This window comes from Artemia sp. Qi Xiang Cuo, chromosome 3 (genome assembly GCF_049724085.1).
Source record: "Artemia sp. Qi Xiang Cuo chromosome 3, ASM4972408v1, whole genome shotgun sequence".
Lineage (NCBI taxonomy): Eukaryota > Metazoa > Arthropoda > Branchiopoda > Anostraca > Artemiidae > Artemia > Artemia sp. Qi Xiang Cuo.
In genome coordinates, this window is record NC_142796.1 from 91,482,848 (window position 1) to 91,490,512 (window position 7,665).

A 7,665-nucleotide genomic window follows, 5' to 3' on the forward strand; every position below is an offset into this window, starting at 1 on the left:
ATGACAATCCCTTCACATTTCTCATGGCGAGGAGGTCGTTCTATTCCCTGGGGCACATAAGGTTTTTATAGAAAGCGTTGTAGTAGAAACTTCAAAAAGGGCTGATTCGATTGGAAATTGAAAGTATTAGTGCCCTTTTAAATAGTCGGAAGTGATTAGAGGGCTACTAACCCTCCTCTCACACCCACTATTTCCCCAAACACACCCAATCAAAATTTTGAGATAATAATTTTCTTCAATCTAGTTGAAAGTTCAGGAAATTAGTTCTTTGAGGATGACAACCCCCCCCCCAGGCAAGGGTTGTAAGTTATGCCCTGGGGGCATGTAAAGTTTTTATTGAAAATTTTGTGGTAGAAACTTCAAATGGGCTCATTTGATTGGAAATTGAAAGGGCTAGTGCCTTTTTTAATAGTTGAAAGTGATTGGAGAGCAACTAACACCCCTCTCGGGCCCACCATTTCCCCAAACACATCCAATCAAAATTTTGAGATAGCCATTTTGTTTAACGTAGTTGAAAGTTTTGGAAATTAGGTCTTTGAGGATGACAACCCCCTCACAGGGCTCAGGGCAAGTGTTGTAGTTTATGCTCACGGGGCATATAAGGTGTTTATAGAAAGCGTTGTCGTAGAAACTCAAAAAGGGCTCATTCGATTGGAAATTGAAAGGGATAGTGCCCTTTTAAATAGTTGAAAGTGATTGGAAGGCTCGACATTTTTATAGTAAAGATCGATGTGGGTACAATGTACTATTATTATTTTTTTTTTTTTTTTTAAACCAGGGCACTTCGTATTGAAGGGACTGTCTTAAGAACTTCTAAAAGGGCTCATAAGATTGAAAATAAAAAGGGCTAATGCCCTTTTTGATAGTCGAAAATCATTGGAGGGCAACTAGTCTCCCTCCCACGCCCACTCTCCCGTTTGCACATTATGTTTAAAAACTAAATGTATCCTTAAGATTAAATCAAAATGCACTGTGTTAATTCTAACTCCCAGTAAGGCATCTCAGCAGTATCCCAAGAACGACTGAGGGTATTATGTTCAAACTTTCGGGGCTACCTCTGCTCTTAAGTTTTAACCAAATCAAAATAGCGTAAGTGTATCCAAGCTATCAAAGAAAGTAAACAGATTTTTTTTGCGAATAGTATCAAGTTTTCTATTTCAGGTCTACTAGAGGAGGTATGAAACTAAATTAAACACTACTGTTTGTGCTCAGATTTCTAAAAGGGTGTATGTTGTTAAAAATTGCTGAAAATGTTTCTCCAGCTTACAAATAGCAGGCCAAACTATAAAGTCTTAAAAAAACGAAAAGATTTAAAGTATTATTTTCTTTTTCCCTGAAAAGACTATATCAATATAAGTTTTTCAAAACCAATTTAAAACAATAACAATATAAGTTTTTCACAAAATAAGTTTTTCAAAACCAAGTAAAGAACTCCATTAAACCACAAATGGGCAAATATAAAATCAAATAATCTACCAAGCGTGAAACTACCACGAATCAGCATCTATAAATAAATGAAACCCAAAACGAACAGAAATTAAAATAAATAACCGAGTCAAACTCAAAACGAGCAGAAATTAACATGAGTAGGGCTCAAAATATCCTATGCCTTCCCAAGGCCAGAACATAATTTGCACTTTACTGAAAAAAATACAAATGAATGTGCATTGTCAGTTTAATATACATATACTGATATTTATTAATCAAATATTAATATTATTTGATTTATTAAAGTTATAAAATTAAAATCATTTATATATTTTCAGTAAAGTGCAAATTATGTTCTGGCCTTGGGAAGGCATAGGGATTAGGCTAGGCGTCCTAGGCTAGGACGGCCCTGTATAAGAGCAGAGCCCATAAAACCTACTATCATATAAAATCATATAATTTATTATCTAGTGGTAATCTATTCCACTAGGCTAGGAAGGCCCAGTATAAATGCAGACTCCATAGTTATTTTTATCGAAAATTAGTTTTTTTTTGTCACTATTAGCCTAGCTAGGTCAATTCTTATTTACAGTTCATTGCAAAGAATTGCTTGATATGATCTTTTTCTTTGATTAATTAAAAAAACTTTTTCCAAAAAATAAGTTTTTCAAAGAAAAGTCTCCATTAAACAAAAAATGAGCAAAACTAAAATCAAATAATCTACCAAACGTAAAACTACCCCAAATCAGCATTGATAAATAAATGAAACCCAAAACGAACAGAAATTACAATAATTAACCGAGTCAAACTCAAAACGAGCAGAAATTAACATAAGTTGGGCACAAAACCCCTATGCCTTTGACTCGAGTTTATGGCTTTTAGGGGTTTATGCCTTTAAACCCCTTTGACTCGGTTAATTATTGTAATTTGTGTTCATTTTGGGTTTCATTTATTTATCAATGCTGATTAGTGGTAGTTTTACGCTTGGTAGATTATTTGATTTTAGTTTTGCTCATATTTGGTTTAATGGAGTTCTTTACTATTCTTTGAAAAACTTATTTTGCGGAAAAAGTTTTTTTAATTAATTTCTGTTCGTTTTATATTGACATGGTCTTTTCAGGGAAAAAGATAATACTTTAAATCTTTTCGTTTTTTTTAACTTTATAGTTTGGCCTACTATTTGTATGCCGGAGAAAAATTTTCAGCAATTTTTAACAGCATACACCCTTTTAAAAATCTGGACACAATTAGTAGTGTTTAATTTAGTTTCATAACTCCTCTAGTTGACCTGTAATGGAAAACCGTGATACCATTCGCAAAACAATCTGTTTACTTTCTTTGATAGCTTGGATACACTTACGCTATTTGGATTTGGTTAAATTTTAAGAGCAGAAGTAGCCCCGAACGTTTGAACATAATACCCTCAGTCGTTCTTGGGATACTGCTGAGATGCCTTATTGGAAATTAGCATTATGACAGTGCAGTTTGATTTAACCTTAAGTCAACATTTAGTTTTAAGACATATAAAAATTGGATCTAAGGAAGACTAAAATCTATTCTATAAATCATATACAACAACTTTTTATATAAACCTTATAACCCTTATAACCCTTGCATTGAGGGCTCTGAGGGGGTTATCATCCTAAAGGACCTAATTTCCAGAACTTTCAACTACGTTGAACAAAATGGATGTCTCAAAATTTTGATTGGACATGTTTTGGAAAATGATGTGTGCGATTGGGGCGTTAGTCACTCTCGATTCACATTAGACCATTAGCAAATGCACTAGCCTTTTCAATTTCCAATTGAATGAGCCCTTATGAAGTTTCTACGACAACGCTTTCAATAAAAACTTTATATGTACCCAGGGCATAACTTACAACCCCTGCCCTGAAGGCTGTGGGGGGGAGGGGTTGTCATCCTTAAAGACCTAATTTTCAAAACTTTTAACTACGTTGAATAAAATGGCTATCTAAAAATTTTGATTGGACGTGTTTTGGGAAAAGGTGGGCGAGAGAGGGGGGTTAGTTGCCATCAAATCACTTTTGACTATTAAAAATGGTACTAGTCCTTTGAATTTCAAATCGAATGAGCCCTTTTCAAGTTTCTACGACAAAGATTTCAATAAAAACCTCATATGCCCCCAGGGCATAACTTTTAATCCTTGCCCTGAGGGTTGTGGGTGAGTGCCTCCTTAAAAATATGTTTTCTATCTGGAAATCAACTACCCTGAACAAATGGCTAGCTCAAATTTTTTATTGGATGTGTTTGGGGGAATGATGGGTGTGGGAGGGGGGGGTCTAGTTGCCCTCCAATCACTTTCGACTCTTAAAAAGGGCACTAGCCCTTTGAATTTCTAGTCGAATGAGCTTTTATTGAAGTTTATACGACAACGCCTTCTATAAAAACCTTATATGCCCCCAGGGCATAACTTAAAACCCTTGCCCTGAGGGTTGTGGAGGAGTGTCCTCCTCAAAAACATATTTTCTATTTGGAAATCAACTACGCTGAACAAAATGGCTATCTCAAAATTTTGATTGGATGTGTTTGGGGGAATGATGGTTATGGGGGAGGGGCTAGTTGCCCTCCAATCACTTTCGACTATTAAAAAGGGTACTAGCGCTTTGAATTTCCAATCGAATGAGCCTGTTGTGAAGTTTCTACGACAACACCTTCTATAAAAACCTCATATGCCCCCAGGGCATAACTTAAAACCCTTGCCCTGAGGGTTGTGGGGGTGTCCTCCTCAAAAAAATATTTTCTATCTGGAAATCAACTACGCTGAACAAAATGGCTATCTCAAACTTTTGATTGGATGTGTTTGGGGGAATGATGGTTATGGGGGAGGGGGATAGTTGCCCTCCAATCACTTTCGACTATTAAAAAGGTTACTAGCGCTTTGAATTTCCAATCGAATGAGCCTGTTGTGAAGTGACTACGACAACACCTTTTATAAAAACCTCATATGCCTCCAGGGCATAACTTAAAACCCTTGCCCTGAGGGTTGTGGGGGATCTCCTCCTCAAAAACATATTTTCTATCTGGAAATCAACTACGCTGAACAAAATGGCTATCTCAAAATTTTGATTGGATGTGTTTGGGGGAATGCTGGTTATGGGGGCCGGGGCTAGTTGCCCTCCAATCACTTTCGACTATTAAAAAGGGTACTAGTGCTTTGAATTTCCAATCGAATGAGCCTGTTTTGAAGTTTCTACGACAACGCCTTCTATAAAAACCTCATCTGCCCCCAGGGCATAACTTAAAACCCTTGCCCTGAGGGTTGTGGGGGAGTGTCCTCCTCAAAAACATATTTTCTATCTGGAAATCAACTATGCTGAACGAACTAGCTATCTAAAAATGTTGATTGGATGTTTTTGGCGGAATGATGGGCGTGGGGGGGGGCTAGTTGCCCTCCAATCACTTTCGACTATTAAAAAGACACTAGCCACTCCAATTTTCAATCGAATGAGCCCTTTTCGAAGTTTATGCGACGACTCCTTCGATACGAAGTGCCCGGGTATGGAGAAAAAAAAAAACAAAAAAAAAAACACATTGTGCCCACATCGTTCTTTACTTAGGCAGCGCTAGCGTGCTGCCTATGATATAGCTATTGCCTACTAGTGCTATTTCTTTTTAATTTAAATAAAAAAAAAGTTTTTTCAACTGAAAGTAAGGAGCAATATTAAAACTCAAAACGAACACGCATTATTTCGTATATCAAGCAGTTGCACCCCTTCTTGAACACCTTGCGCTTTACGCTAGAGTTTTCAGCTCTTTTAAAAAAAGCTTCCTATTCTAAGTAAACAGCTCTTGTGTTTCAAGAGTCGTTGTTCAAAAATTGAGACAAATGGTAAAACTTCAGCGTAAAGAGAAAGGTATTGAGGAGGGTATCAAGGTATCTATTATTTTCTTATATTCTTTGAATATAATTTGGTTGTATTTTTATTAATGTATTTAGTTCAAATAAGTAATGTGGTTTTACGTCTGATGAGGAAGGGAGGGGCCCTATTGTCAAGGATAATATTTTGTTTTAGGGGCCCTTGCTTGTGCTCAACAGGGAAATGAGAATCGTACTGCATACCAGTGAAGAATGTTTTATTTTTATCATAGAATAGCGTATTTTAGGTTTATTTTATTCCTTTTTTAAAACCCGATTAAAACCTTACCTCTTGATTCTCTGATTTGGACAGAGATTATGAATAGACCAAAGGGTAGTGGCGCAGCTGGGGTTTTGAGTTTGGAGGGGGATATAAGAATATGCAAATAAAATCTTCCAGGGTGCCGACAAATGCAGACACATAAGCTAAATTTAACTAAAACAAAAGCTAAAATATAAGCAATGTTCCTGGGGGGGGGGCCTCCACCTTAGCGGCACATCTCTTTTAAAATCTAGAAGAAGGTAGTCCCCCATATTGACGCCACTGTTGCTAACTTTTAAAAACTATTTAACCAGAGGACATGCGAAAATCCTGGAAGAGGTGTGCCAAACCTGATGGAAAGTATACCAACTGTGGTACGAAGAGGGGTGGCATGATAAAATATAACTATACGTGTTGTAAAAAGTGGTAATTTGGAATATACACCTTGTGGTGGAGATTGGGCCACCCCTTTAGTAAACCATAAGTATTATTCAAGTCATAATTCCTTGAAAAATATGGTTGCCGGAAGTTTACTTGTATTACTTTTGTCACATAAGTGATAATTTGATGAAGCTGGATCGTCATCAGTAAGTAGAATTAAGAGTACTACTTTCCAAAAGTATACCCCATAAGGACATCTTCTTTAAATATTGCAATACTTTTTAGCTTATGAATTAATCATAGAAGCTACGCAAAAGAATTTAGTCTTGTGGTTCTTAGGAGGAAGACATTGTGTATATAGGCCTATTACTGTTACTACAACGGTAGTACTTCTCGAAATTATCACTGCCCTGATAAAATGAATTTAATTAAATATCCTATTTTAGAGAAAAATAAATAAAAGCGCCTTAAATCTGTCATTCTGATGTTAATTGAAACTGTAAATATCTGCAACTTTTTGTTTGAACATAAATCCAATAGGGTGAGTAGAAAGGGGGGTGCTACTCCAACGATCACCACGTGGTTTATGGTTTTCTCACTGAGAATGAAAAAACAGGAATTTTCTCACTTGGAAAAACAGGAATTTTCTCACATTTATGTCTGTTTTCATGGATGGTTATGTGTGTTGGTCGATTTATTTGATGTTTTTAATGGATGGTTATGGATGATTTATGGTTTTTGTCAGTGAGAATTTGAATAACAGGAACTTTCTCACATCTATGTCTGTTTTTATGGTTTTTGTCAGTGAGAATGGAAAAACAGGAACTTTCTCACATTTATGGATGTCAACAGAAATTTATGTTCCTGTTTTATGTCTGTTCGTTGTCAGTGAGAATGGACATGCTCGACGCGAATGTCGTGAGATTGTTTGGCTAACCTAACCTGAGAACTTGATTTACATAATCGGCGGGGAAATTATTGGTTCACGAAGGGGGAATTAAGAAACATTATGGTTTCTTTGATCTTGAGGCGAACCTAACCGGAGAACTTGATTTACATAATCGGCGGGGGAATTATTGATTCACGAAGGGGGAATTAAGAAACATTATGGTTTCTTTAATCTTTAGGCGAACCTAACCTGAGAACTTGATTTACATAATCGGCGGGGGAGAATGTATTGATTTACGAAAGGGGGAATTAAGAAACATTATGGCTTCTTTAATCTTAGGTCTGAGGGATAAACGTTCTTTAGGTCAGAGAGAAAATTTAAAATTCTATTTTTAAATAGGGATTCATTGATCCTTAGTGTCAGCAATCATAAATGACATCACTTGTTATCTTGGAATTATGTGGGAGTCTAAGGAGATAGAAATTCTATTTTTAAATACGGCTTCACTGAGCTTTAAGTTAGAGAGATAAATTGATATTCTAACGAAACCTTAATAGTTTAGCTAGCAACATTTATGAGATGAAGAGATTAACGTAGGAAAGGGTTTCCTAGAAATTTGAAATGTGAAAGCACAGAGATGCCAAAAAACAAAAGGAACACACAGAAATTACTTTTAGGGGATTATTTGGGCGAAACGGTTTTAGACAGGTTATGGAATTATTTTGGCGAAACAGTTAGAGACATTTTAAAAGATGATTTTAGAAAGGGTTTTAGAAGAGGTTTTGAGTGGCTCCCACCCGGCCCCCCAGACCCCCAAAGGCCATCCCC